Consider the following 9,828-nt stretch of genomic DNA (forward strand, 5'->3'; position numbering starts at 1 on the left):
GTGAATATTAATTGGATTAGAAATCTTTAATAAATTAAAGCAAATTTTAATTGTTGTTAAATAAATTTAAATGAGATAATAATATTGATGGGAATTAAAGTATGTATTTAAGGTAGATTAGCTTGGATATATATTGTATATTAAACCATAAAAGGAGCATTAGTTGGTGTAATTTAGTTTGCATTAAAGATTAAGTTTGTTCCATAAAATAAGAAAGGAATATTTGTAATTAAAGGAATTATAGTAATAATAGAACTATATATTTTTATGGCTATTGATGATGTAAGGTTTTAATAATTAAAGAAAATGGAGAAATTAGTTCCTTAATTTGGTATAAGTTAATGACTATTGAAGATTAAGGACTACATAATGAAGTAAATTAATTATTCTTAGATAAGTTATTTGGAGATCGAAAATAATTTAAGTAAAAAGGGAAACTTATTGAAAGAAAGGTAGAAATTATTTTAAAATTAAGATTTATTTTAATTTATAAGCTAAGAGTTGAATATAAATTGCTATTTATGGCAATTGGATATTTGAATTAATTGATTGCCTGATGGATGAGCTGTTTGAGCAGTAATTGATAAGGTAGAAACCAATGGAAAGTCCTATTTTAAAGGAAATATCGCTAGAAATTTCGATAGAAATCAGATTTATTATAGCAATGAAATATTTAAGCAAATATATATTAAATTAATTCTTTAATCTCTTATTTAAAGAAAGTCATATGTCTAATGTAGTCTTTCCTTTACATTTATGTTTTATTTAGATCGACCGAGTTTGTCTACCGTTCCTGCCAATTAAAATTCAAATTAAAGTTTGCTTTTCTTTTATCACTGTGAGTAATAATAAATGGTGCATACCATTCTTTGCTTACATGCATCATTCATTCTATATTATATAAATATATTTAATATTCAACTCTTATCTTAACATATTAATAAGATATTATAGAAATATAATTATTAATGTCGTTATCCACATCATAAATATAATACTTTAACTATACGACTATTATATAATCATATACACCATGATTATACTTTTGCGTTGCTTATTGATTATTGGTATGATATGTTATATTGAATAGATTGTTTGGATTACTTGTGATATGATAATACTGTCCTTGTGCGTGTGTGGAATTGGAGAAGTGGGTCACCATAGAATTGTGAGAGCGGTTTCAAATACCATCGGCCACGTAAGGGAGATGGCGCCCCCATCTACATCTGATGAAATATGATATGAATGATATGGAAAAAATACAGAGTTGCCTCCTGTTAATAATGAAAGAAAAGAGGAAATGAAAAATAATGTAATGACTAGTCAATTGAGGATTGGACCAGTTGGCCATGTAAGGGGATCGACTCTTTGGTGCACATGTATGAGAGAATAGGTCATGTGTGAGGACGACTTATTGGGAGTTTCGGTGAAGCCACTGACTAATCTCTGCTTAATATGATTATGCGAAGGTGATATCTTTGAAGATGCTGATGCCGTGACACATGCTTGATTAATTGTGTGTTCATTATATAAATTTGGAAAGCATTTTGTGATTGTTTGAGTTATGCATTATTTATTATTATTCACTGAGTTTGTGAAACTCACCACTTTCCTTTAAATTTTTCCCAGGAGGTAGACATTTTGCTGATCCAGATAAGCTCTGCATCCTTCTTTGTAGAGTTACAATAGTAATTTCCGGTTTTGATAATGTTTAAATATACAGTATTGTGCATAGGTATGCATCCACGTACATTTATTGGGCTTCGCTGTTAGTTTGTTTTACATTTTATTATGTTAAAATTAATAGTGTTCTGGTCAATAAACCTGTGGATTAATTTCTATTGTCTCTCTAAAAGTATGACTGGACCTGTATGCCCATATTATGAATGACGTGAATTGTAAAAAAAAAAAAAAAATACACAGGGCTGAGCTATGAATTATTTGAAATACTGAAGCTCGACGAGAGATATAAATTGATAGAATAACTTAATAGCGTCGAAATATGGCCTTATTTTTCCATGTCCTTAGTGACAACATCCCACAGTGGAGCATTTCAGAACAAAGTCGCCAAATGGTGCAGTCAGCCGTAGAAGCCACAAACAACCACCATGGCGCATTTCCTCCATCCTTTATGTCCTCAGTGACAACCTCCTACAGTGGAGCATTTTAGAATAAAGCCGCCAACTGGCACAGTCAGCCGCAGAAGACGTCAACCACCATGACATAATTCGCCCGCCTAACACTGCCAAAATGGCAACCTACATCAACAAAGTCGCCAAATTGGCGCATTTCATTCATCCAAGTAGGTCAAAGAACGCAAATCCCGTCCAAAGGACAATTGCCTTATCTCAACTAGACTCGGCATTTCATTAGCTACCAGGTAAGTATTTTCTTACTTATGCGTCTACTTTACACTTTGATGACATTTTGCTTAAAAAACAAAATATCATCAAAGTAGCAAAATGTCATCAAAGTGGGGGCCAACTGTAGACGCTCAAATTTTGCCCCTAAAGGCAGCTTAGTGATGATAAATCGTTTTTTACATAAATTTGAATCGGGATTCTCGATCGTCCCAATTTTCGGACTAATGGTCCATAGTTGAGATAATACTCGTTTTTAACCATTTTTACTTTTCGGGTCACCGGGCGCTACAAAACTAGACCCCAAAAGCGCATGGGGCCAACCCGGTGCATTTCTCGATTCATTGTCTCGTTTTGCATGTCACCTGGTTTGATTTTATAAAAGTGGGCTCGACCCTATTTTTAAGGCCCACCAGTGGCATTTTTGCCACGTAAGCCCTAAAATAGGGCTACACACTCCCATTTGCCTATAAATAGGGCATTGGGAATTGTGTAGGGGACGATTTTGGAAACTTTAAGGAAATTATTGCATTTTCAAAACTCAACTCAAAATCAAAGCTAAACTTGTTTTTCTCTTTGGTTTAATTTGTGATTCATCCATTTCTAATCATAAAAATGCCTTAATCTCAAACTCGGATTGTTGGATCCAGCTTTTGGGTTTCTTCATCCGTTCTTACATAAACTTTGAGGAAATCTTCAAAAAGGTAGTTATGAGAGCCTTTACTATGTTTCTCCATCTCTTTTTCATTTTCTTTTGGTGTTAAAACACCAATTTTTAGCTTGGTTATGAGGAAAACCTGGGATCAACCAAAAGGGGCTTTTTGTGCTAAGGTGGCATGCTGATAGCCATAGTGGCGCAAGCCACTACGTGTGGTATGCACCACTTCACCACAGACTTGCCCCTGTTGCTCTCTTTGATCTTTTTGACCTTCCTGATCAGAGAAGAGCCTAGCACCATCACGTGTGGCGCACGCCACTTTGCCCGTGGCACTAAGCACTTCATTCAGAGGTCTAGAACGTTAGTAATCAAAAAAACTGTCCCGACTTGGATATCCAGTGGCAAAGCTCCAATGTTAATTTGTCTGGGATGCGTTTTTGTCCATAAATGGATTTAATAAACATCAATAAACAAGATTTTGAGTAGTGATGAATATATTTGTTCATCATTCATGATGAACATCAAGATCTTGAACTCTAATATTGCTCTAATCTTTAAATTATTGTCCTTAAATTAATGGTCTTTACTTTCAAGCACTTTTAATATTCTGTCTTTTAAATTTATGCCTTTTTATTCATTATATTATGATTATTGTTGCACTAACCCTTTATTCATTAACTTGTGAACATGCATCATTTAATCATTTGATGGATGAATGAATTTTTTATGATTATGAGTATGGGATTGTGATTTTGTGAATGTATTTTATGTTTGTGTTTATGTTGAATCGATGTTTCTTTATTGCTTTGTTTTTATTTTGTTAATATTGGCCAAATGTAAAGGGTCCTAATTCGATTCCTATTATTGCTTGCTTGTAATATTGAATGGCTTGAGAAATTTGGAGGATTAAAGGGTAAATTGTACAATTAGGTATTAATTTGTAATCTTTTCTCCCTCCCCCCCCCCCCCGCGCCTTTGAATGATTTATTTCATGTTGCATGGATGAGATTGTATACTTAATTGACATGTTTGTTGAAAATTGCATTAAAAACATTTTACATCTTCATTTTAGTGAATTGTATTATCAAGTTATTGTGAATTAATGGGCAACGAGGAGGCCGATTTATACCGGGCGATATAGGTGCCTAACACCTTTCCATATTGTACCTAACTCTCGAACCTTTTCTCTAGTTTAAAGCCGAATTAGTCGTTTTCAAAAAATCGACTAATTTGAGAATTTTTCCTAAAGAGGGTGGTGACTTCTAAAAGTAAAACTCTTACCAATGTAAGAGATTTACAAATCCCTTTTTCATAAGGATTGCCATTTCTGAAAATTAATAAAACGGTTTTAATAAGAGAAAACCGCTTTAAATAAATAAAATCAACCATGCCCATTCTAGTTCAATTTTTCATCTTTAGCGAAAACTATCCTTATGTATACCAAATTGTACAAAAAGACTTATAGCCTCAGCCCTGTTTACATTGGGAGAAATATACATGCAAGACTTGGACAGATTCACTCTTTGAACTGAAGCAAGGGCAAACTGATTCAAAATATCGATAATGACAGTTGTTCACTATTAGCTTCCGCAAATAAAATCATGTCATCGGCAAACCGTAAATGGAAGATATCTGGACCACAGTGAGATAATGCAATAGGCTTCCAACTTCCATTATCAATCACCTCCCGAATGAGGTGACAAAGGCATTCAATACATAGTATAAATAAGTAAGGAGGGATAGAATCTCCTTGCCGAAGCTCCACAAAGGTGTGAAAGCTTCCAACCTCTTACCATTCCATAAAACCAACATAGAAGAGGATTGAACGCATCTCATAATATTACTAATCCATTGTTCAGGCAAACCAATATCCCTTAAAACCCACTGAATAAAATCCTAATTCAGTCTATCCTATGCTTTCTCAAGATCAATCTTCAAAGCCATGAAATGATTATTACCTTGTGCTTGCTTCATTGTGTGAACAATCTCCTAGAACACCATGATATTATCTGTTATATGCCACCTCAGGACAAAAATACACTATTCAGGCCTTATAAATGAAGGAAGAATAACCTTAAGTCGATTGACCATACTCGTAGTGATTAGCTTATACAACACATTACATAAGCTAATTGGTCGCAGTTGAGACAACTTGTCAGGTGAAGCAATTTTCGTAATAAGGTATCGTTAACCATGTCAGGATTAGGAGAAGCCAACAAGGTATCAAGAACAAACTTACTAACATCTAATAGCCAAGCCTAAGCCCATCTGTATACTCTATTAGCAGATGAACTCTGTTAGGAAAGAATATTTGTAAATATTATTGTATCCCTATTATAGTGGGATTTGATTTTCAAATTAGGCTTAGCAATCTGTATAAACTGGAAGTGAGAAGGATGGCTAGGGCATGCACTTTAAATAGATAGAGATGCGCGGTAACCGAAAAGGCACTCTTTAAAATCACAGATGTGGAACGTGGCACGATTGTGCTACTTAACACGGTCAGGGCATGCTAACCTCTGACCTGCAAGATTGATTTACACCTTTTTGGAGCACGGGAGTGCTACTTAGCACAGTCAGGGTGTGCTAGCCTCTGACCTGTAAGAGCCAATTCTGTCTTACCTGGCACAGGCGTGCTTGTAAGCACGGCAAGGGCGTGCTAGGGTTTGACCTGCAAGACCGATCTACACTTTTGAAGCACGGGCATGCTGATTAGCATAGTCAGGGTGTGCTAAACCCTGTCGCCTCAACTTGTACCTGAAATAACTTTACTAAACATAGAAGAACAAGCATGATTTTAAAAATTTTGGGAATAATGATAAAAAAATAACAAAAATAAACCAAAATAAGAAAGTTAAGGAAAAGAATATGGGTTGTCTCCTACAAGCGCTTTTGTTTAATGTCGTTAAGCTCGACGCACTGGCCCCCATTTAGGCAAAATTAAGCAAAGCTTATAACGGTTTTGACTAGATTGAAATCTCCACTTTGGTAAACTTTTAACCGTTGAGCATTAACCTTGAAACTCCAATTTCTATCTACTATTTCAACTGCTCCATGTGGAAAGATTTCCTTGATCGTGAATGGTCCATACCACCTAGATCTCAATTTACCTGGAAAAGGGAGTCTAGAGTTATAGAGTAATACCTGTTGGCCTACCTTTAGATCCCTCAGAATAATATACTTATAATGCCATTGTTTGGTGCGGTCTTTATAGATTTTGGCATTCTCATAAGCATGGAACCTCATTTCATCCATCATATTCAATTGAAGCAACCTTTTTTGACCAGCCTCTTTAGCATTAAAGTTAAGAAACTGGATTGCCCAATATGCCTTGTGTTCTAACTCAACAGGAAGGTGACAAGCCTTACCATAGACCATTCGATATGAAGACATACCAATTGGTGTTTTGAATGCAGTTCTATAGGCCCAAAGAGCATCATCGAGTTTTTTGAACTAGTCCTTCCCTGATTGGCCAACTGTGGTCTCCAATATCTTCTTGATTTCCCTATTTGTGACTTCCACTTGTCCACTTGTTTGAGGTTGATATGGGGTACCTACATGATGAGTGACACCATATTTCGAAAGAAGGGAATCCTAGTACTTGTTGCAAAAATGCTTACCTTTGTCTGTGATTATTTCTCTAGGAGTACCATGACGGGTGAAAATATATTTCTTGATGAAGTTCATCACACTTTTGGCATCATTACTGGGAAGGGCAACAACTTCCGCCCATTTCGAGACATAATCTACCGCTACTAGAATTTATTGATTGGACTAAGAAGAAGGGAATGGTCCCATGACATCCAAGCCCCAAACATCAAAGATGTCCACTTCAAGGATATTGTTTAATGGCATCTCATGTCGCTTGGAGATATTACCTAACCTTTGACAAAGATCATAAAGACAAACAAAGTTAAAAGCATCTTTAAATAAGTTATGCCAATACAAACCGCTTTCTAAAATATGTGCTGCCGTCTTGCTTGCTCCAAAGTGTCCTCCACATTCCATTGAATGACAGAATCGAATAACACTTTCCATTTCCTCTTCTAGTACACATCGTCGAAAAAGCTGGTCACTATACTTGAACAAGAAAGGCTCCTCCCAATAGTAATATTGAAGACCATGAAAAAATTTTTTCTTTTGTTGATAAGAAAGATTGGGAGGAGTAATTTTACAAGCAAAGGTAGTTAACTATGTTGGCATACCATGGAGTTCGTGCATTTGCTAGAAGAAGAAGATGTTCATAGGGGAAGTCTTCATTGATTTGCAATTCTGTCTGCTCTTCTTCCCCCAATTCAAGCTTGGATAAGTGATCGGCTACAAGGTTTTCAGCTCCTTTTTTATCACAAATCTCCAAATCAAACTCCCAACTGCTATCAAAAATTGGATAGATAATGTCAGCATCCAAAAGCTTTATGATCTCAGCCTTGACTACTTCTTTCATGTTTGGGTTCAATCTTCTTTGATGCTTAATTGAAGGTTTGCAATCTTCCTCCATCAAGATCTTATGCATCCACACACTTGGACTTATTCCCTGCAAATCTGAAATTGACCATCCTAGGGCTTTCTTATGTTTTCGTAGGACCTGCAACAACCTTTCCTCTTGATCAAGTGTTAAGCGAGAAGAAATAATAACAGAAAAAGAATTATTCTCACCCAAGAACGCATGTTTTAAATGAGATGGAAGTTGTTTAAATTCTTGCTCTGGTGTTTCACTTTCTTTCTCATCTATGATGCTTTGATTATTAATGTCACTTTTAGCTTAATATTGAAAGTGTCCTTTACACATTCATCAACAACATCAATCCTAAAACAGTCATTATAATCCATAGGAAGTTTACAAGATTTAAGAACATAAAAAACAACCTCCTCTTGACCTACCCTCAAGGTTAATTTACCTTCATACATATCAATCAATGCTATTGTAGTTGTAAGAAAGGGTCTTCCAAGGATTAAGGATCCTTCTCTATCTTCATCAATGTCAAGAATAACAAAATCAATAGGAAAGAAAAATTTACCTAACTTGACAAGCACATCTTCTATAATCCCTCTTAGGTATTTGATTGATCGATCTGCCAACTGTAGAGACATCCTTGTTGGTTTCAGCTCTCCCATCGCTAGCATCTTAAAAACTTCATAAGACATAAGATTAATGCTAGCACCTCAATCTGCTAAAGCTTTTTCAAAATCAAGATTTCCAATATTATAAGGGATAGAAAAACTTCCTGGATCCTTTAATTTTGGAGGCAATTTATTTTGAATGATTGCACTACACTCCTCTGTTAACATTACCATTCCTTCATCATCAATCTTCCTTTTCTTACTCAAGATCTCCTTTAGGAACTTTGCATAGCTGGGCATTTGTGCAAGGGCTTCAGCAAAAGGGATGTTGATTTGAAGCTTTTTGAAAACATCAAGAAACTTGAGGAAACTCTTACCGTCTTGTGTTTTCTTTAACCTTTGTGGAAAAGGAACAAGTGGAAAATAGGGTTTTACTTCCTCTTTCTCTTCTAGGTCAATGAGGGGGATCTTTTTTTGCTCTTCCTTCTCTTTCTCCATCCTGGGTGGATCCTCCAACTGTTTGCCACTCCTCAAGGCGATAGCTTGTACCTGTTCTTTAGGATTTTTTTCAATATTGCTAGGTAACGTACCTTGGGGTCGGGAGGCCATCATGTTTGTAAACTACCCTAATTCAATCTCTAGGTTCCTTATCGCAACTTGTTGGATTTTGATATTTTCTTGAGTTTCGTTCATGAAGTCCATGTGAGATTTAGAGAGGGCAGTAAGAAGATCATCGTAAGACTTTTTTTCTTAGGGCAGAAAACTTGGTGGTGCGTTCAAGGCATTGTTTGGATTCCCATAAGAAAGATTAGGATGATTTCTCAACCGTTATCAAAAGAGTTAGAATACGGGTAGTTCTTCCTTCCTTGATTCATCACATAGTTTACTTGCTCCAAATTTTACGGATTTAAAGAATCTAACATGCATTCTCCAATCCCATGTTGCCCATTACATCTGTCACAAGCTTGCATAATAGAATTAACCGAGTTAGTAGTTAATAAGTCCAACTTTCTTACCATATTGTCTACCTTGGCATTAAGTGCAGTAATGGCATTGATCTCATAAACTCCTGCAGTCTTCTTCCTTTTGGAGTTGCTTTGATAATGGCTATTGCTTGCCATCTCTTTCAGCAAGTCATATGCCTCATCAATTTCTTTTCTTTCAAAAGATCCACCTGCAGCTGCATCTAGAGTAATCTTTATGGTAGGAGATAATACATTATAAAAAGTTTGTACCTGTAACCACTTGGATAGGCTATGATGTGGGCACTTCCTTAGTAGGTCCTTGAATCTCTTCCAAGCTTCATACGGACTCTCTTGATCATGGTGGGTAAAGGTCACTATCTCATTGGGCAGTTTTGTGGTTTTTGAAGATGGAAAGAATTTTGCTAAAAATTTTTGGGCTAATTCCTCCCATGTTGTAAAACTTCCAGTAGGGCATGATTGTAACGAGGATTGTGCTTTATCCTTTAGAGTGAAAGGAAAGAGTCTTAATTTTATGGCATCCTCAGAAAGTTCATTTTGTTTGAAAGTGTCGCAAATCTATAAGAAATTTGTGACATGGGCATTAGGATCTTCACTAGGTAAACCTCCATATTGAATTAAGGTGCAAAGCATTTGGATAAGTGTAGGTTTTATTTCAAAATTATTAGCTTCCACCCTAGGTCTAGCAATACTCAAGGTTGTTCCATTGAGAGAAGGAGTTATGTAATCTCGTAAGGTGCGGATATGAGGTTGAGATCCATCCTAT

General features: G+C 35.8%; 1 non-coding gene across 1 annotated transcript; it reads left to right on the forward strand.

Moving 5' to 3' along the window:
* Positions 1–9,330: 9,330 nt before the first annotated feature.
* Positions 9,331–9,437, forward strand: LOC149497709 (small nucleolar RNA R71). The gene has a single exon (XR_016320284.1). It is a non-coding gene; the product is annotated as a small nucleolar RNA R71 (small nucleolar RNA).
* Positions 9,438–9,828: the final 391 nt, after the last annotated feature.

This window comes from Jatropha curcas, chromosome 3 (genome assembly GCF_041381405.1).
Source record: "Jatropha curcas cultivar XTBG-Jc1 chromosome 3, XTBG_Jcur_1.0, whole genome shotgun sequence".
Lineage (NCBI taxonomy): Eukaryota > Viridiplantae > Streptophyta > Magnoliopsida > Malpighiales > Euphorbiaceae > Jatropha > Jatropha curcas.